Source organism: Nothoprocta perdicaria, unplaced genomic scaffold, assembly GCF_003342845.1.
Source record: "Nothoprocta perdicaria isolate Ctin4 unplaced genomic scaffold, notPer1 scaffold_195, whole genome shotgun sequence".
NCBI classification, from domain to species: Eukaryota; Metazoa; Chordata; class Aves; order Tinamiformes; family Tinamidae; genus Nothoprocta; species Nothoprocta perdicaria.
The window spans coordinates 1362502-1384339 of record NW_020455149.1 but is presented as its reverse complement, the minus strand read 5'-3'; the positions used below and the strand labels follow the sequence as shown (position 1 = coordinate 1384339).

The 21838-nt window shown below is 42.0% G+C and overlaps 1 protein-coding gene across 2 annotated transcripts in view; it reads left to right on the top strand.

Annotated features, from left to right (window-relative positions):
- Positions 1 to 3955: 3955 nt before the first annotated feature.
- The window catches only part of CHRM2 (cholinergic receptor muscarinic 2), a 93109-nt gene continuing 75226 nt past the window's right edge, over positions 3956 to 21838 (top strand). The window contains exon 1 of one of the 2 annotated variants that reach the window (XM_026037272.1): positions 3956 to 4096. The gene's annotated coding sequence lies outside the window, so the exon portion shown is untranslated. The remainder of the gene's footprint in view (positions 4097 to 21838) is intronic. The other variant, XR_003249063.1, reaches the window with a different exon arrangement.

Here is a 21838-nt window from a genome sequence, read left to right as displayed (position 1 = left end):
CAGCCTCAGAGAACCTGAGAGCCTTCCTCATCCTTGAGGAGACCTCCAGGCCTTGGGGACCTCTCTGTCAGTGTTGGGAGGATTGGGGCTGAAGTGGGGTGTCACTGCAGTGCCCCTCAGGGCAGTTATGAGGCAGGCTGCTCCTTTGGAGAGGGGACAGCCAGGTTCCTGGAGAGACAAAGAAAGGATCCCCTTGGAAGTGGCCCCTAGGGATATCCCTCCTCACCTCTGCGCCCCTAGCCCACCCGTGGTAGCAGTGAGCTTGTCCCCATGGAACTCAAGCGCAGCTAGGTGGGGGAGGCCGCCCAACTGCAGGAAGGGAGCTTCAGGAGATGAACTCTCTCTAGAGATTCCTTGGATGGATGCAGAGGTGATTTCTTTTGGAAATAACCCCACTGGAAGTTGCTAACTTTGCTTCCCTTCACCAGGAGTGTCTCTCATCATTAGCAAATACCCGTTTCCTGAAGCGTTTTTCTTTTTTTTTTTTTCCTTCAAGCTAAGGGGTTTTAGTGCTTTGTTCTGCGGTTTTAGGGTGGATTTATCTCTACAGCTGTTTAGCACCCTGTAAATGAGTCAGCTCCACCATCCCCTCTCCTCCTACACAAGCAAGAGAGCGGGTGTTGGGGGGAATGCATTTTAAATATTTTAAGCTTAGGAGCAGCATTTCTTTTCCCCTTAGGAGGTGTGTCGAACACACGTAGCGCTGTGAAGAGAGGCGCCGCTAATAGATGCTCTGTCAAACTTAAAAGGCACTGCTTACCACCAAGTTGCCGGGTGCCATCAAGATGTATTTGCACAGATTGATTAGGAGCCGAGCTCCGAGGGCGCAGCAAGGCAGGCTGCCCACGGGAGAGGGGCACTGCAGTTCTCCACAAGGAGCTTTTATTTTTATTTACCTGGGAAGGTGAGGCGCTGCTGGGAGGGAAGGAGAAGAGAAGGCAAGGAGAAGGGAGGAACTTCCCCGAACTGAACCTTGCAGGGAAGCGCTGCCTGCGCTGCAGAGAGCCGCTCTCCGGCTGGCTCCGCGCTGCGGACCGGAGGCAGCGAGCCTCATCAGTATGGCATTGGGGGGCCCCCTGCAGCTGGTTAGAGCCACTCCAAGCAGACAGCCTCAGCCTGAACACCACCTACGGCCTTCATGCTGCCTGCCTCGGGCAGCAGCGTGCCGCGGAAAGCGGCTCCTCGCCATGCATCCCTGCCTTGAAGACCTCTATCCTCCTCCTGCAAAGAAGGGGGAATCAGCCTCAAAGAACACAAGGTCCTTCCAGGATCGCCCAGGGTCAGGGCCAGCACGTTCCTCCCTTCTCCGTGCTTTGGGAAAGGTGGATTTGTGCATACGGTTATTGAACTGTAATTAAATCTCCGGGAATCAGCATGCACAATCAAACACTTGCAAAGTCACTGAGAGGGAAAAACAATAACAGTAAGGGAAGAGGAGGCGTGCTTTGTCCCTTCTCAAGCTGATGATGATCTTGATTAATGAATGTTAAATACTTTAAGCGCCAAGCTCTCACAGCCTGTGGGAAGTGCAGGGGGAGGCCTGCTCAGCCTCTAGGGCTCTGTCTCACAAAGGATGGGGAGTCCGAGAGCACGCCTGGAGGTCCCCTTGCCCTTTCATTGGGTGAAAAGTAGTTCTGCAGGTACACAGTTGGTTCATGGCTTGTTTCAAAGCCTCCTGGCATCAAACTAGACTTGAGGTTTGAAATCTGACCTGAGGAAGCCAAAGATCTGCCTCTCAGGTCTCCTGTGAAGCCCAGGTGTAAACCTCCAAGAAGGCTAAGAAATCAAGAGGCAGGAGTAACCCCCCAGCTGTCCTGATGTTCCTCAAGTGATCTGATGCGTAAAGCCCAATTAAAATTGCTTTCACAAAGAGAATCACAGACTTGTGTTATGCTGAAGCATGAGTACTTCCAAAAACTCACAACTCTCCACCCCAAAAGTGAGTTCTGATACCCTGGGCAGAAGAAATAGCCAGGGCCAAGCAGAATGTTTTCTGAAGTCACATTGCCTTCCTTGGGGGTAAACATCTCCCTCAGACACTTCAATGTAACAGCTAAATTTATGTGGGCAGAACAAACAAGCTGTTCTGCCTGGGATGAGCCCAGGTCAAGAAGTATCTACAGGAAAGTTAAAGGCTTTTTTTTGGTTTCTGGAGAGGAGTTCCCAGCTTCACCTGGCTGAGGCCTCCTTTGGGGGTTAGTTAGTGGGAATAGACCCCACTGGGTGGCCCCTTCAGGGGGAGATGGGACAAGATCAGACAAGTGGTACCCAGCCTCTTCTCTGCATTGCTCTCCAGTTCCCTCCTCTTGCTCTTGGCACAATAGATCAGATCATCTTGCCTCTCCTGCTCCCTGCGCGAGCAGTCCCAGCAGTCCCAGCAGTCCCAGCAGTCCCAGCAGTCCCAGCAGTCCCAGCAGTCCCAGCCCCAAGCATCACCCTTAGACCACAAATCAATTCCAGCCCAGGAGAGATGCAGACAAACACAAAGCAAACCCAAGGATGTTTGTGTCTGGATTATTTCCATGCAACTGGCAAGTTCTCTAAAGCAAAGTAAATACTTCTTAGACTAATGACTATTAATTAAAGGGGATGTTTTACACCCAAGGAGAATTAACTGTTGTCCGCAACATGTATCGCCTTCCCTTAATTTGTTTGCTGTTTTGCCGAGAAATCTACATGCTATGAATATTTCAGCAAAATAATCTGTTTAAAAACTAAACTGGATTTAATATAATACTTTCCTTCCTTCCTTCCTTCCTTCCTTCCTTCCTTCCTTCCTTCCTTCCTTCCTTCCTTCCTTCCTTCCTTCCTTCCTTCCTCTCTCTCTCTCTCTCTCTCTCTCTCTCTCTCTTTCTCTCTTTCTCTCTTTGTTCCTTCAGTGCACAAAGACTCAGATCACTGTGATAATCTGAAAGCATTTCTCTCTCTGTTTCTTTCTTTCTCCTCCTGTATGTTGCTTGAACTTACAGCTATCATGGAATCGCGAATAGTACCTAGAAATATAGAAATAAGGAAAAAAGCACTGTGTGGGAAAGATGTAGAGAGGTAATTGGAAAAAAAAAAAAAAAAAAAGAAAGAAAGAAAAAAAAGAAAGGAAAGGGGAAAAAATCAGTTCTGATGTGCAAATTGTAGATAAAGACTTCTGATGAGGAAGTAGGGAGCATCTGATGAGGCAGAGGGGAGAGTGTGTTGAGAGATAACAAGAACCAGTAATTTCTATTCAGCAAAGCCACCAAATCAGAGAGCAGTGCTGATCTTATTGGAGGAGAGCCTTCAACAGCAACTAATCCTGGTATATTGAAAGAAAATTGTAAATGTTCGCTGCAGAAATTGCCTGCCTTGCAGCTAATCGAAGCCACTTTGCGCTCTCGCTCTCTCTCACACACATACACAGAGGCTGGCAGCAAGGGGACCCACAGCCGCAGCTCCCAGCAAGGACACTTAAGATGCTCACCTAGGTGTCCTGCCTTCCCACCCTCGCCACGATCGCCGCGGAGGTGGCAACTTGTCCTCATTTCCTTGGGAGCGCTGGGGGAAGTATGAATTATTACCGGCTTCTTTGTGAGTGCCAGCTCCAGCTATTTTTAATTCCCTGAGTCGTGTCTAAACCGTTAAGCAAGGTTTGATAGCACTGTTGCTCTACAGTGATTTTTTTTTTGTTTGTTTGCTTTTTGGAAAAGGTCAGTGTGGCAGAGCTGGGGGACTCCCTAGGGCCAGAGGCACAGAGGGTGTGCATGTATATGCATGTGCGTGGGAGAGAGAGAGAGAAAGAAAACGGAGAGGGCGAGACAAAAACTCGACCAGCCGGACAATGCCGCCTCTTGCTTAAAGCTCTCAAACTGCTATTCTTTCCACTCCGCGCACACGCACACACACCGATATCACAGTACCAAGAAATCCGTCTTCACCCCCCAGCCCGGGCCCCCTCCCTCCCCACGGAAGATATGGGAGTGAAAGATAAAGAGGCTGCGGGCAGGCACTGAGTGCATGCAGCCTGCATGCCGCGGCTGCCAGAGCAGGCTGTGCTCCGCGGCCGCCCTCCACAACGAATCGCTTGCAGCGGGATGGGATGCAACTTCTTGTAATTGGATCACAGGTAGGAAAGATTTGCTTTTTACTGACATTTTTCCTCTCTCTCTCTCTCTCTCTCTCTCTTTTTTTCCTTCTGACATTTCCTCTCTTGCTTTTTCTTCTTTTTCCTTTTTTTTTTTCTCCCTATTTCCCCCCTACCCCTCTTCTCTCTCTGCCTCCCCTTGCCTTCTTCCCCATACCTCAGATTTCATCTGCCTCTGTCACAGTAAAGCTCCTTCAAATAAAATAATTTCCAAGAAATGAGCTTTCATTTTGCTTACTGGTAGAAGGAGGAAAGCAAAACAGTGGGGGGGAAACTTTTACTAAAAGGGTCCATCGTGGTGCAGGTCACCGGAGGATGGCAGCGAGAGAAAGAAAGAAAAGTGATTGCCCTCAGCAGAGTGTCTACCTCTGTTGAATTACAGTTGTGGTATTAAACCTAGAATCTAGGCTAGCACGGTAGAGCAGTAAAAAGGAGACGCAGTAACCTGATTTAGAGAATCCCTCGCCTTTTCTAAGTGTTATCCATGGGCGTTTTAATATATATATGTGTGTATATGTATATATATGTCATTGCTGCATTCCTGGACCACCCTTTTTTAAAGCCCAGCATGACATGTTTGTTGACGATTCCTGCAAAATGTCACCTGGAACCGGGAATGGAGGTGTTCTGGGGATGCGGAGCTTGCCCTCGGAGCGTGCTGGCTGCTGGGCCAGAGGGCAGGGCTGGGTGGGCAGGAGGCAGGAGAGCGGGATTCAGTGCCTTCAGGGGCACTGAAGGGCTGAGGGGTACGGGGAGAGTCTGCCACTGTGTAAGAGCATCTCCGCCCAGCATCCCTCCTCGGGGCGGTGCATCTAGCTTGGGACAGTGCCAATCTCCACGGCCTTAGGTCTCAGGTCCTACCTGGGGAAAAGGCGAGCAAGGGTTCACACCCCACCCCGCAGCCTCAACGCTGTCCAACTGCCGTCACGCTGCATTCCGAGGGCCAAGGAGGCAGCCCCAGAGTCACTGCCGCGAGGACCAGCTGTGACCCACCTCCCCCTGCCACTTTGGGGCCGGTGCCCGGCATGAGCAGGGCGGACAGGTGAGGAGAGCCGGGTCGTGCTGCCGGGCCCGGGCCGAGCTCCGCTGGGCCCCGGCAGGGACAGGAGCTCCAGCTCCGCCTCTGTCCCCAGGCCGGCTGCGCTGCGAGTCCTTCCTGGCAGAGCCTCTGGGTTGTTTTTCCTTCCAGCCATGCGATCCTCACAGGGTGTTTTGTGAGCAGCAGGAGCGAGCTGATGAGGCTGGTCATGCTGGGGGCTGTGGGGGTAAAAATGCCCTTATTAAATTGCAGCTTGAGGCACCCAGCTGCCCTCCAGCCCAGTGCCCGGTCGACTTGGAGGCTCTGGTGGTCCCTTTCCAGGCTGCTTCTCCTCACACAAAACTAGTATTCTGTCTAGTTTGCCTTCCAGCAAACTGCCTCCCTCCCAGTTTGCTCCTCTGCCTCTCCCCACTTCCCATCAGCTTCTTAGTGCCAGCTCTGGGCAGGCTGGCCCAGCCCCATGCAGCCCCATGGCCCCCATGGGAATCACCGGTTGTGCATTTCCTTCCCAGAGCCTTTGGGCGAGTCCTCCACTCAGCTCCTGGGGAAAAGACTGGGCGAGTCCTCCACTCAGCTCCTGGGGAAAAGACGAGGGATTTCCCTTCAACACCCATCAGATTTTTTTTCCTCCCCTTCTACCCTTTTCATGTGCTAAAGTTTCTTTAGGGAAGGTGAGATCTCTGTTCTGTTGTTGTTTTTGTTCATCTAGAAAGGGAATTTCAGCAGAAAAGTAAGTGTAATCGCAAATCTAGACAGAATACCATTTCTCTACTTACATGTCAGGCATGGTATTTGCGTGGTGAGTAGTCCCCTTTTTCACCTTCCCTAGAGGAAGATCTTCCCAGTGGAGAGGGGGAAAAATTGAAAGAGAAAACAGAGTAATGGACAATTGCTGCTTGACAGTCCGCTCTTGCAGGTATTTTTTGGGGGAAAAAAAAAAAAAAGACCGGGAATGAGGTGAATGAGGAAGGTTATTACAGGAGATCAAAAGTAAGCACGTTGTCTACTTTTATGGTATTGTGTCGCTTGTAGTTGCATACCCTGCCTAAATATATGCCAGCCTCAACTGTATAGTTTATGACATCAACCTCTTTCAATGACTTGCGTATAAATTACATTATGCTGCCCAGAGTATGCTTGCTCCCCTCTCCTCCTGTCTTTCCTTTGGCATCTTTTTGGTTTTAACCTTGGTTGAGTGTTCCCTTTGCAAGACCTCTGGACTGCACTCTATGGTTTCATGTCCCTGTTTGTTTCTCTGTCGGTGGCATGAAGTGGGCTTCCCTACTTGACAAGCTTCTGTCCAGCTGGATTGTCCCTCTCTGCTCTTGCCTGCAAGTGACCCATGACTTCTGCATGCAGTCTGTCCAAGAAAGGGGCTCAGTATTTGTAGGGGGAGGAAGCTTGGTATTGTCCAATTTCAGTTGTTTTAGAGGGAGTGAAGAGCAGTAAAAAAAAGAGAGATGTCTCTCTCTCTCCTCCTGTCCAAAAATAAGAACTTAAGTAATACCCTGTACTCAAGCAGTTGCAAGTCTGTAGTTAGGCACAGGCAGAGGAAAATCTGGGGCATGTGTGGACAGGAGTGTCCCACGGGGGTGGAAGGAGTGACAACAATGACAGGCCATGCTGTGCTGTCCTTTGAGAGGAAGACCAGGAAAAAAGAAGGAGTTTCTACTTCTGGAAAAAAAATATTTATGAACTGAAAATCCTGTTTTTTTTTTTGTTTGTTTGTTTGTTTTTGTTTTCCTGAATATTCAGTCCCATTCACCACTGGCATTTCAGTTTTCATCTCTCATTTGAGCCTCTGTGCATGTTTTGTGTCTCAGTTGCTCCATATGCTTGGATCTTTTAGCCCATTAGGTGTCTAATTCAATAGTCTTTTGAGGAGATCTGTGGTGAAAACTTCCACTATTTTTGACACAGGCTCAGGCAATTACTTTGCTCCTCTCCTGTAACTCAGTCACCCGTTCACCCAGACTTCCTCTTCTCCACTAATATCATGACCTACATGCAAAAGACTTATTTTCTGGTCCCGTTTCCATAGTAATGCAGCATGGGAAATGCAGACAAACCAGTAATAATGAAACAGATTCCCCTTCTGTGAAATCAAGACTTTTTTGAAAGTTGAGTTCAATTTAAGGGAAAGTAGGACTTTAAAAAGAGTCAGATTTCTAGCCCAAATTTTCACACTTTCTAGTGTCAGAGACAGGCAAAAGAGATCATCACTAGATGCAGGAAATGAGAGACTTCATAAGAAATTACAGGGTAGGGTTGAGGGGCATGAGAGAGGTTCATTTCATGCAGTGTCTTCTTCCTGCCATCTCTTCCCTCTTTTAAATCCCAGGACAGGTGGGATTCAGTTGATTCTGGTTCCATCACCCAGATACTAAAGCCACGGCTCTTTCAGGGCAGAAGAGAAGGCGGGCATAAACTGGTGATGGGTATTCTAGGCTGTATCTAGACATTTATTCACAAATCCTGGATGCCTCTGACTTCGCAGTTTGCAACAACTTGCAGCTAATTCTTAGAGATTTGGAGGAAGAGAAGAGGATTATTCACTTGTGAAAATGTTGCCCTAACCTTTTATAGGCTTCTTGGGTGAGTGGATGGGTATATAATAGTAATCAGGCTAAGGAAGGTTGAAGGGACTTAGATTCATGTTCATGTGAATGACAGGGATATCTTTTTCACAAAGGCTTGTAGCCTTAAAAGCTTAAAACGGACGGTAGCATTTCCTCTTAAATCCTAGCCTGGATTCCCGACTCTGAACCACACTGCACTGAGGATCAGGCACTGAGGGCTGCAAAATAAAGCCGTAACTGAGGCAATTAGCTCCCTCCTCTTCCCCAACACACGCACACACATGTACCCATCCTTTCCACCATCTATCTTTATTTTGACAAAGGCAAAGGCAACTTTCAACTTTGACTGGATCTCCACATCATTTCTTGAAGTGGAGCTGCCCCGAAAAATGCATAATATCATATATCTGCTTGTCGTCATCTCATTGTCTAAACACCAACTGCATATGCCTTGAGATTGCATTCTTTGACATTCCATACAAAGCAGAATTCTTTCTTTGTAAATGTACACAGAACTGGTCGTCATTTTGGAAGGGCTGTCCAACCTTTACATCTGTACTCCTGCTAATATTTAACACAGCCTAGACCCTTGTAGAGAGAGTTATATATCAGCAGCGGTTTCAAAGAGACATCTCTCATATATTATGATTTTAAGTCTCAAGAAAATGGGATGGAGTCAACTGAGTTTATTCTTATTTCCATCAAGTGCATTCTAGAGAATGCTTTTCAATTAAACTTAGATACACAGTAGTCCATGTGCTTCTTGTGTTCACTTTTTATAATATGATAAGGATAAAAAAAAACTGACCATCATTTACAACCAGCTGCTTTGCTGAGAGCCTTTCCTCTGTTTTTCTTATGACAAGATGTTCTTCTGATTCTTGACAATCCAGCATCTCTCTTGACTCTATGGGCTAGATTCTCATATTAATTACATTCTTGCAAATCAGGAGTGACTTCACTGACTTTAATCACTTCTGATTTATGCTAGTGCAATTTAGCCCAGAATTTGACTTTCGTGGTAAGAAAGAGTCTTAATTGGAATATTCTAATGTTTTGACAACTGTTTATTGAACAGTTCTGAGTAGTCAGTCTCTGCCGAAAGGGAAATGCAAGGTGATAATGAGCACTGTGAATAGTGTGGGGGACCTCTGAAAATGATGGCAATAATTATTTTTAAGAGGGGCCACAATGCTAAAAATTAAGTCCTATAAAACAGCATCTCTTAGAGCATGAAAGGCCTCAATCTCTGAGAAGAGCATGGAGTGAACTGTGAGCAGGTATGTCCTTTTATATTTTTGTTTGTCTTGTTTTTTAGAGAAAGATGGATCTAAACAAAAATGTTTTCATCAATATTTCTACTGAATTATTGTGAAAATTAGTGTTGGAATTAAACGTAAGATGAACATAGTAATTTAAAATTAGTTCTCTAGTTTAGTAATTTCTCTGGTCAAGATATTTGGATGATCTGAATATGTAAAGCTGTCTTGATTAAAGTGGAGACAGAATGATCAACAATCTTTGAGGATCAGGGCATTTATTTTTAGAATCCATTCCATCATATGAGAAGTTAAAATCAACAAAAATTTTCGATGTAGACAACAAGTTCTTAAGTCCAACCAGTATTTGTATTTTCATAGATTCCTGAGAAATTTTCTTTCAGCACTTAAAGAGATTTTTTCCTGTCTCCTTTTAAACTAATCAGTCATACTTAGTCAATTAGAAAGAAGAGGGGTCATGTATTGAAAATGATTCACAATTTTGCTTATGAATAATGACATTAAGCTCATTCCACTATAATTTTGTTTTTTTTCCAAGTGGGTGACCAATGATTTATTCATGAAAATATTCATACATCTCAAAAGTTTCATGAATGTTAGCATTAACTGGAATTGTGTTATTTGTTATCATTACTCATTATTTTCCTATTCAAAAATGCATCAGTCATCCACTTAGAGAACATTAGAATATAACAACTGCAACATCGGATCAGGCAGGTGTTTCATCTTGTCCAATATTGTGTCTTTATTAGTTCCCTTGCCAGAGACCTTAGAAGAAGGTGCAGGGAAAGCCACAGTGGATAAAAATACTGCTCATGAAGAGTAAGACTTCCTAATGCTCACCAGCTTGTGCCCTGCAACCATTTTTTAAATGAAAATAAGCACCCACCTTCTTCAGCTAAATGGAATTCTAGACAATCCTCTACCAATTCTAGACAAACTGCAGATATTCTTGCTAGACAAATAAGAGTTTAATCCAGTTCTGCTTCCTACCAAAATCTCTAATTTAGTGATAGCATGTAGCAGTGAGTTCATCAGGTCAGTTAAGTATTTTAGTGCTCCAAACAACCTTCGATATGTATCGAAGTTGTCTTTCAGTGTTATTGAGTGTTGCCTCACTTGATACAGATAGGGCAACCAGTTTTTCTTATATTTGCATTAATTTATTCAGTCTTCTCTTCTTCTACTCCTCTCTCAGTTAGATAGTTGCAGTACCCAGTCTTTTTCTGCACCTTAAAATACTACTAATTCTTCTTTTCTGTTTGCTTTTGCTTTTTTAACTGTTCATAGTAAATGAGCAGAGCTTGTGAACTGGGTTGTGCACAGTGACATCAAGGTCTTTCTTGAGGGATCTCTTGAGGGAGAAGCCAAGAAGGCTTCTAAATATTTCTCTCCATCTGCATTTCTTGTTCATCAATCAACACTGCTTGTCATTTGCTATCAGAATATTCAGTTCGCCCTGCTTAAAAACTGTATTGTGAAGTGCTTCAACTTTCAGTTTCTATTTTTTTCCCTAACATTAGTACTTTCAGCAAATAGATTATAACTGGTATTAATGTTGGACAACTCAACTGTTTATCTTTTACAATGAAAAAATGAACATTTGAATGTAGCCATTGTGACCTTGAGAGGTAGCCCTCATCTCTCTCTAACAGTTTCCAACTTTTAATAATTTCCTCATTCGACAATAATTTAGTTTCTTGAAAGAAAAATTTTCAGAGTCTTGTATGTATATATGCTTATAATATATTTATGCATATATGTATTAGGTGATTCTACTAGTTTGATGCTTCAAGATAAATATAGAGAGTATATTTTCTTTGAAAGAATAAAGTGGTTTTTTTTCCCTCTCACACGATATTCCTCCACATAATTGTAGTTTTGATTTTTTTGAATCCATTTGTCTGGAAACAAACTAAGTCTCACCAATATGTAATCCATAAAATACTCCAGTGCATCTCTTAAAGATAGGGATGTATGTGCCACATCCTCTTATTTAATTTATCAGTTTGTTTTGGTATTTCTCCATTCAACATTTCTCATTCTTCAGGCTTATGACCTTTCTTGACTTGAAAAAAGTGTTAACATAGGCACATGGGGAATATTTATGCAAATGAATCATTTAGAATCTCTTTTGTTCCTTAATTTTTTGGATTACTGCTCAGAAGTCCCTGTGTAAACTTTGTGAATTTAAGACTCATCAGAAATGTCCTTAAATTTTGATTTATTTATTTGTTTTTCTCACTTCAGCCCTTGTCACATCACATCCTTGGCCTTCTTCATTTACAGCTGACATTTTGTTTGTGTTTTATTGTAATTTCTCTCCCTTAGTCAGGGGCTTTGCTAGAGCTGAATTGTCTTTTCCTGAAAGCTGGCTGTTTAGATCAAGTAACCTTTTGGACCTTAACATTTCAAATACCAGTGTTTTTTCCTCTCTTGCCTTTCAGTTTGTTTTCTGCATGACTTCCCTGACTCAGAAACTGTCTGTTAATGTATCCGCTATTCTGTATTTACGGATTTTACTTTATTCCTCCACTCCCTGCTGCCTCTATTTCTCTCTTCTTCATTTTTTCCCCTCTTTCCTCCTTCTTTTGCTTTTATTCTTTCTTCTCTTTCCCTTTCTCTTTGATTCCTCTTCTTTTCTCCTTTCCTTCCTTTCTTTTCCTTTCTTCCTTTCTTTCATTCTTCCTTTTTTCCTTTCTTCTTAAGCTCAGCACTTTTTAAAGTGGTTTTGCTGAATATCATAATTTCTTACCTCCACTTTTAGTGTTTTTTATTGTTCAATGACTTGTCTGTATCATTTCTTCAGCTCCTTAAGACCAAGTCAAGAACACATATTCCTGCATACTCTAAGACCAGCAGTTGTAGAAATCACCTAGAAATTGTTTTTCTAATCTGTTTGTGATAGATGAACTGCCAATGTACAGATGGGTGAAGTCATCCATAATTACCATTTTATTAAACTTGGTTGCCTCTTTGGTCTCTCACAATACAAACCATTGAATATCCAAGATAATTCCTGGACAGTATACTAATAGTTTGTGCAAGCGCCAGGGTTTCGTTAAAGTAGGATATTTATATTAAATACAATAGGATAAAATACATACTTATATATGCTATACCTAGTACACTAAGTATACTACACAATGCTAAGTATACATAATGTGCTATATTAAATATGTTATCCTTAAAATGCTAGACAAGGACTAAGGAGGTCACAGATAAGCTCCTGACCAAGCCACAAGCTTTCTGCATGACCTTTGACAAGTTCTTGTGACTTGACACAAAGCCCACCAAGGTCAGTGGCAAATATTTGTTAACTTTGGGTAGCCTTTATGTAGACTTTCTAAAGAGAGTAGTTCATTCCTCCTTTTCTCACAACAATGTGGCATAGATTCACTTGCTACCATTTGCCAAGCATTGAGGTTCAGCTGTGAATCTGCCACACGAATACCAGAGCAGATATATTTCAACCACAAGATCTTTCGTTCCACCAGATTTTTGAAAACTGAGCCTCTGGCACCAATTATCAAAAAAGTTTTGTTTCAGAAGACAGGATAAACTAAATGTTAAAAATTCTTCCAATAAAGAGGTACTGAAGCCCCCAGCTGCCCCAGATTATGGCCAAGAATAAAATGACTAACAGAATAAAAGAATAAAATGACTAGCAAGAATGTTTTTACATGGAAGAAAGTAAATATCATATTCTCTGCTTGTTTGAAAAAAAATTAAAATAATGCTACATGGCTGGGAATGTCTCTGGGGCTCTGTTCAGTTTTGTGCATTTTCAGGTTAGTCAGTGTCAAGCAGGAGGAGCAAAATTCCCAAAGCAAGGTTAGTGAGGCCACGACCTCACTCAGATCATTTGCTACATCAGTGTTATTCAAAAAATATGATCTTATTAGTAGCGCTTCTGTTTAACATTCATTTTTTGATGTAAAACAAAGATAGTCCATTAAGAAAGCAGAGAATATGGACCAGGCAGCATTCACATGTGGACAGAGAGTGTATGCTTTTTTCGTCCACCACAGAGGGTTGCTTGAGGATTTCCATCGTTATTGCTGTGGCAGAATGAGAGTAGAGCTTCACACTTCATACCAATGCTAAATGGTGTTTTTATAAATGACCACTTTAGAATCCCGTTTTCCAATGTGTCTATCAGTATTCATCCACGATGGGAAAATTCAGTTCACTGTTTTATACATAATAGTGCGTGGCTGTAAACTGTATGGTGGAAAACGAAGGCAGATCAGGATTGGTGTTGGGAACCTCATAAAGGGGCTTTATATCGAATAAACATGAACAATTTGTTCCACATTGAACAGTAAGGGAAATAATAGTTTTTCAAGGAAGGAAAGCTTTTCAAGGAACTCCATGAGATATTTTTCCTGCTATTTGTTATTTCATGATGAGGTTCAGCTGAAGACTTTCATCTCCCAGTCTGTTACTGGTATTTTTCACCCTCACCAGTTTCACTTTTCTAGCAGTGAATTCTCAGCTGATGAAAGCTGTGAGAACATTAATGACAGGACAGGATAGGCCATCACCAAGCAACATGCTATATTTAACCTGACAATGTCATGTCTTCTCAGGAATGACCTTGAGCCCTAGCAGTAGATATATATATGGGGCATTTACTTGTAAGGTTTTTGCCTTTGACCAAACACAGAAGGTTCTTAAATACAAGGAAAAGCAGGGAAGGAGGAAGGTAACACAAGCTACCATTTTAATTTTGACATTTTGATAGCCAGCACACTTAGCTGCCATTAAAAGGAGAGATCATATGAAGGGCTCACTGTTAAATTCTCATTAAAAATGTCTGTTTGATGTCTGCAAGTCATTTTCACAATCTTATCCACTGGGAGTAAGTGTAGAGGTCTTTACTGAAAGGTTTTGACATCAGAAGCAGTTCCCTGAGAGAAATATCATAGTGTTATTATTCATTTTGCAGTGTGATTTGGTAAAGGAAAGAAACCAAAAAAATACACAGAAAGAAGTAAGCAAGGAAAATGGAAGAAGAAGAAGAAAACAATTTGCTTTGATTTGTCTGAAGAAAGCTTGTAACTCTCTCTTGGTCTCTTCAAAAGAGTGGTATTGTGTATTTTTTACTTTGAAACACAGGCAAATGAAAAATGTCTGGCTTTGTAAATCCTAAGTCAAGAGTTGTCCTTCTTCATAGTAGTAAATTTCACAGCATATCACATTATTTGAAGCCTCTTAAAAATCAGATTTGAGGATAGAAATATACTAAACACAACTAAAAAGATGAGGAATAATTTTGTTCTTAAGTTATTTGTTTAGGACATTGGTGACATGGACTGAATTTGTAGTTCCACCACAGCTTCCTGATGTGGCCTCTGGCAAGCCCAGCAAGTACTTCAGCTTCTTAAATGTGAACCAAAGAAAATAATACTCACTTTCTCATGTGTTTTGTCTACTCTTCCCCTTTAAAGTCTTTGGCAAAAGTTCTGTAACGCCCTGAACACAGGAACCTTACATTAATTTGGGCCTCCATTAGAAGAATTGAAAGATCTATCATCTTTCAAACATTTGTCTGCTTTTTAGTCCATAGAAGAATTATCTTATAATATGGACCTGATCTTTCTGCAGTTAATACGAACTTTTCCATTCACATAGGTAGTGACTCCTACCTTAGAGGTGGGTGTCCCCTCTAAGCAGGACACTTCTCAGCAGCCTGTATCTGAAATCTGTACATGATAGATCTGCTTACATTCCATGTGAAGTTCTACCCATGCCAGTCCCAAAAAGGGCAGATGAACCAGAAGTACAGAGGAAGGTGACAAAGATAGTGGGAGTTATCATACTTTCAGAGAGGAGACATTAGAAAGAGTAGGACTCCTCATCCCAAAAAGGCCATGAATGAAGAGGGAGGAGAGGGATACACATAGATCTGAACAGCTGTGATAGAGATGGAAAAGGTGAATAGGAGACTTTATTTATTTATTTATTCATGAGATCCATAGGTCTCAGGTGGATATTAATAGGTATCGATTTAAAAATCACCGTGCAGTTAAATAGGGTACTCATCGCCGTAGGACATTTTGTGGATGTCAAAATTATGAATGGTTAAAAATGATTAAATTAGGCAAAACTATGGGAACAAAAAATACTTTTTTTTTTTTTTTTTTTTTTTTTTTTCAATGTAAATAAGGTCAGGGTGAGGAAGCTCCCACTCCTTAAATTGCTTCAACCTAAGAAAAGTTTCTTGGGGCAGTACAAACATTTCCCTGTTCTCTTCGTTTGCTCTTTGCTACTCCTACTTTTGAGACCTGGTAGTTGGTGAACTAGCTTAAATACATCTGTTCATACACTCAGAGCCTCATTTCAGGGTTGCCAGAGTAGACGTCGTCTTTTGGCAATGCTAAATATGTTCTGCGTTTGTTGTTCACTATGAAGTTGTTGCAATTTCTGGCTAGATGCTAATCAAGATGCTAATACAACACTTTTTAAAGCTGTTTAATTCACCCCTCACTTCTCAGGAGAATCTCCTGCAAATAAATTCAAAGATTCCATGTTTTATATATTCATTGTAATAGTGACGGAATTTTGCTATGCAAGTGGCTTTCAGGTAGATGTCATTGCCAGCTACCAAGTGTGCTTTTATGCCCCACTGTCTGCAGCTCCGATATCTGAAGTAATCTCCTTGCATAATCACTCATATTTCAACATAATGCCTTTGTGTTCCCTTAATGGGTCTGCACAGGGGAATGATGTGTTTGGAAATGAGAAATGGGGTGACAATTCTGTCTTTAGACTCTCTTTTTATTTAGTCTTCTGCTTCCAGTGAGTGAACTGGAACCAACAGCTTTTATATGTAAAAGTGGAGAAAGGATATGACAGGCATTGAGAGAGACATTTGCATCCCTGTAAATATGATAGGAGCAAGCCTTCTTCAGCAGGTGCATGTGTACAACGCTCTACCTCCTTAGAGCAGACCTGTCCCACCTAAATAAAGAAAAAGAGATGATACAGAAAAAGACATGACTTCTGCCCTATAAAGAAAGGCTGCAAGAGCTGGGCCTGTTTAGCCTGGAGAAGGCTGAGGGGATGTAATCAGTGTATATAAATACCTTAAGAGAGGGAGCGAGGAGGATGGGGCAGGCCTTTTTCAGTGGTGGCCAGTGATAGGACAAGAAAAAATGGCAGCAAACTGAGGCATCAGAAGTTCCACAGGAACTTAAGGGATAATTTCTTAACAGTGAGGGTGACAGAGCACTAGAACAGATTGCCAAGAGAGATTGTGGAATATCTTTCTCTGGAGATCTTCAAAACCCACTTCGACTCAATCCTGTGATTGAGTCCATTCATGATCTAGGTGACCCTGCATATGGATGGAGATTGGACTGGGTGATCTCTACAGGTCTCTTCCAACCTTAAGGATTCTGTGATTCTGTGTTTCTATGATTCTGTGATTCATTCTTCCTGCTGTTCACCCAATTTAGATGAGAACTCTTGAACTAGGGATTCTTAGAAAAAATACGAAGTTTACAAGATAGAAAACTAAGGTACACCCTGACAATTGAGCTCTGCTTTGCTGAAGTCTTTTATGTGAGTAAGCGGAGGGGTGTGGGGGGTCACTGGAAAACTCTCTATGTCAGAGGTTAGCTATTATGAGCATGGTCCTGTGGAAATTACACTATGATCCTTTCATCTATACAGGGTTGCTCTGTGCTACAACTGCATGATGATTTGAAGATATAAACTTAGAGATGAGTTGAAAAGCCTTGAAATGAGCAGAAGCTAGGTTTTCTGTTTATTACAAAACCCACACAACAGTAGAGTTAAATTTAGATTTCCAAGCTCATAATAGCTAAAGCTCCCACTTTTTCTGTTGAGTAACTGTAAAGGAGATTTCTGGATCAGGTTGTTAGTGTGAGTTCTTGAGTATGACTTTAGAAATCCAAGTTTGGGCACAATATCTAAGCCAAATTCTTCAACAGGTGAACCAAAATAATTCTTAAGAAAAATGTGGCCTTGGCTCCATTCTAGATGGAACATAATTACTTTCCTGCTATCTATGGGACTGTAAAAAGCTTCTGTTCTGCTTGGGCTATATTTCCAAGCTATTTTATACATATGCATACGTATAGATAACTACATAAATTAGCAGTATGTTCTGGAAGCAGTGTCTGTGGATTTTAGAAACTGGCAGAGGACTTTGCAGGTATTTGATAAAACATTATGGAAGGCTCCTGTGAGTTGCTCCTCTTCTCTTGACAAATATTTGAATGACATTCTCAAAATTATACTGAAAAGAGGCCAAAGCAAAGATTGTGGATATGCATTTATGTTTACCATGGCCAGTAAGGGAAATACTGTTCCCAGCTGCTTAGCACCTCTTCTCAGTTCTTACTTATCATTTCCCCTGATCTATCAGCAGAGAGGATTATTTGAGTTTTTCTGACCCAACTAGTAAGAGTTTCTTCCTAGATTTCCTCTTCTGGATGTCCTCCATTGTGCAGCAACTGGTTCCCCACATAATACATTTCTGCTGAGTTAACTAAGTTTCAGCACTAAGTTTGAAGACTCGCTTAAATACCCATTTGGCAGTGCTGTTTACAATGTTAGCACCAACAGGGGCATGTACTGATAGGGCCTGCAAGGTTGTGAAATTGGCTATATGTACATTATTGTGTCCTCACACATAAACCCAAAGCTGAGACCAAATAGGTGAGAGAGGGGATGATTCTCATGCTGGTGGCAATTGCTGCTCATGAGAGCCCACTCTGGCAAGACTGTGGGGAGGTGCAAGGCCATGAGTATAACAATTGTAGCACAATGACCATGAGGGAAAAGCCTTCTTCAAGGAGAGAATGTCCAGAGAATGTCCATGGAAAACTCCTCCAGCAGCTTGGGTGAGGAAGGCAGGCAGTCTGTGGAGCTGCAGATAGAAAGCCCTTGGCCACACAAAGCAGCAAGAGCATTATATACTTAGTATGGAAGGCAAGATGCAACAAGATGACATTTTGGCATCCGAGAAGTCAGCAGGATTTCCCCATGGACTTCTCTAGAGCTGAAGGATTTCTTCAGTAGCTGCAAAAGGAGACATGTGATGTCCTTGATTCAATTTGCTGTTGCTTGGGAAGAGGTACAGGCTCAAACTGTTCTGAGCAAAGGGAGCATTTTTCGAAGACTTATTCTCGCCTGAGGCTTTTTGAGCCTGGGGGAGTTGTTTTGGCTCATCCTTTCCTATGGGATCTGGCTTGTAGGCTGTCTTTTTCCTCTCTGAAAATTTATAGGTGCTTTCCTGTCTGTAACTTGGATGACCGCCAGCCCCACTCCCATTTTGTTGTTGCTGTTTAAAGAGCAGTTGAAGCATCACATTTCTCTGCTGCCGGTCAGCAGACAAGACCAGCTGAGGCTGCGATGATGCTGTGCTAAGGATGATAGTGTAATAACTACCTACAGCACAACAGCAAAGGAGATGCCAAGTTTGACTGTGTTAGAAGAGCAGAGAACCCTGATTGCATGTCTTAGGGGGAAAAATATAGCAATTTAGTTATTTTTTATTTATTTTCCAAATAGAGTGAAAAGAATAAGGAAAGACATATTAATCTCTTTCTTTCATTTCTTTCATGAGGACATGAAGAGGTTCTGGGTGAGCTTGTTTCCTGGCTCTCTGGTAGCATTTGTAATGGTACACAGCAATGACAACAAAGAGAAAAAGCCAGGAGGGCTCTCCTTTTTCTTCCTTTTCCTTTTCCTTTTCCTTTTCCTTTTCCTTTCCCTTTCCCTTTCGCTTTCCCTTTCCCTTTCCCTTTCCCTTTCTCTTTCCCTTTCCCCTTCTTTTTATCTTTTTTCTCTTTTTTCCTTCTTTCTCTTTTTTTCTCCTGTTTTTTTTTCTTTTTTTTTTCCTTTCATTTTTAATGACAGGAACATAGCACCAACATATTATTTATTGCATCTTATTGCTTCACTAAACCAAGATGAACTAAAAGCACAATAGTCAGGAATGAAGAAATGTTTACAACTGAGCACACAGGCAGGAAAGCAATAATAACTAAATAAAGAGAAATCACCTACTTATTTCAAAGGTCCAGTAAGGTCTGTTCAGTAGGGATCACACCAATTTATTTGTTGTTTTGTGCACTCAAAAGCCCTCCATCTCCTCAGCCTCCTATGCTCTGCCACAAAGCTAGTTTCTGCACTGCATCATTAAGAAGTAATTATTATGTTTTACTGTGTAATGATTAGTTATTGCACAGGCCACATGGAAGACTTGTGCAGTCGTCATGCCAACTCTCCTTCATCTTGATTTAACCCACTTGTCTCTGCTGCAGCTCTTAGCAGTGGAGGGTCTCAGTGGATGTGCAGCCTACTCTGATTTCAGTGCATCTTGGATGGCAGACGTGCCCATAGTCTCAGCCAATATTTACAGGCATGAGGATTTCAGAGACTATTATCTCTTGCTCAGCCTGAGTGTCAGGTCTCTTGCTGTTCTACAGTGAACCCCTCTGGGTGCTAGAAGTGTAGCCTCGGAAGGAACCTAATCTTGTCCATGCTGACTGTCAGCATGTCTCCTCTGATGCCAGGGCTCAGCAAGCTGGGGGCTCTAGTTAGGGTAATGCATGAAGCACAGAGGAAAAGTGTTAAAAGGAGGAGGCAGCATCTCACCAAGCACCCAGCTTCACCCAGCCTCTGTGGTATAAAATAAGGTGTCCTTCCAGTTACCTCTCAGCTGATAGGATCCGTCTTGGGCTGCTGGCACCCTTTAGGGAAGAAATGCTCAGCTAGAAAGTGGGAACATCACTGCCCTTCCTCTGAAGTGAATGGCACATGCTGGGGGGAGAAGGGAGAAAGCCTGTGTGGTGTTTATTGTGCCACAAGGAAAGCAAGAGCTGGTCTTCACTTATATAAGCATCCTGTACACAAATTTACAAAATAATGACGCAGCTGTTTGCGTTCCTAAAGGGAATGAGGTAAGTACCTTCTCAGTCTTGTGCTCAGGATTGCAGTCCTGTATGCTGAAGAGTGTAAGAACAGACTCTTTGTAGCTAGCTCAGCTCATAAATAGCTGGGAGTTGATACAATACCTATACTTAATACATTTTTTTCTTTTGTTGCTTGCTGCAGTTCTTACATATAGCCCCTTAAGGGGAAACAAAAAACAAAACAAAGCAAAACACAATCTGTACAGCAGAGCTGTTCATGCCATACAATTGCTATTACTGTTATTTATACACAGATCATTATGCTATCTGCCCCATAGTGAGGAATGAAGGATTTAATTGGAGAAATAATCTGAAAATCAAATCATTCTTTCGTTGGCATCTCTTCAAAGGATGGATTTTGCCAATGTTGCTCTACATTTACATTTTTTTTGTAATACATAAGTTATGTAATTAAACATGTAACTGAACAGGGAATTATTTTCCTGGAAACAAGTAAAACATTTACTATTTTATGGAAGGCACTACTCTGGTAACCAGAGCTGATGGAAGCCAGTGAATAAATACGGGGAGGGAAAAGTTTCTCTCTTCAGATTTCCTCCTCCTGTTTCAGTTTTTCTTTAAACTGAGATTCCACTCAGAAGACTGAAAATATCTGATTCTCAAATCCAGATCCTTCCTTCCTTCCTTCCTTCCTTCCTTCCTTCCTTCCTTCCTTCCTTCCTTCCTTCCTTCCTTCCTTCCTTCCTTCCTTCCTTTTCTCACTACTGTACACTTCTCCCCTCCCTCATACACTTTTCATCACTCTTTTAAAAGACAAAACCCAAACAGTGGCTAAATGATATCATTTGCAGTTTAATTTTCCGAGTCTACATTAGTTGTATTACATGATCACCTAAAAGGTCTCAGACACAAGATTTTACTTGTTATCACTTTTTTTTTTTTTTTTTTTTGTAAATAGCACTGCTGCTCAGAAATATTTCCAGTCTGTCTCTTCTATGTGTGGCTTCGCAAACTAAATAAGAGAGGGCAAAATGCACAAAGTTGTCAGGCAATAGGTAAAAAACAATTGTGGAACATAAATGCCTGTTTGCCTTATATTCTGGACTGCTAATATCCCTGCACAGACTTCCTCATGTGGTCATTATGAGCTTGTGCCGTTCTGCAGGGTAATGGTGAAGACATTTGTTTGAAACAAGTTGTCTGATCAGGCAGGTTTGCTGGAAAGTAATTCCAGCACAAATGATTATTATGGGGACATAATTAGAAGGCTTCTGTGTACAAAAATAGTAGTAAGTGATTGAGTCTCATTAACCTGAGATGACCCGAGAAAGATGCAGGAAATTATGTTAGTCTTCCAGTAGCCTCAAAAAAGCTGTGTGAAGGCAGGCTTTTTGGAGAATAGATGTTCTCTTGGTCCTGACTTGTAACTGGACAATGGTCTCATGAATTATGAACTATGGACTGTTACTGAACTAAAAATATCATACATATTTAGGGAGCATTAGGAAGTTACAAAAATAGATAAATATCACCTCCAGGAATACTAATTGTTATGTCCTCTGTGATAACAAATATTGCTGGCATCACTTCCTCTGCGTCTCCTACATTGATTAACAAGTCAGAGCTCAAATAGGTATCCTTCCAGTTATGAAAAAACGGCTGCTTCATGGGCAAAGTGCATCAATTTCCCTTGAAGCATGAAATACAAGTAATTACTGAGTGTCAGCATGTATAATTATTGTATTCTTGGGCAGGAGCATTAGTGATCTCTGCTACATGGATATTATTCTATTTTAAGTGTTTCCTACCCATATCTGAATGATGAAAAAGAGCATGGGATGCACACATAACCCTGGTTATCAGGGATATGTAAACACACAAAATAATGTGTAAACTAACACAGTTAGAGGAAT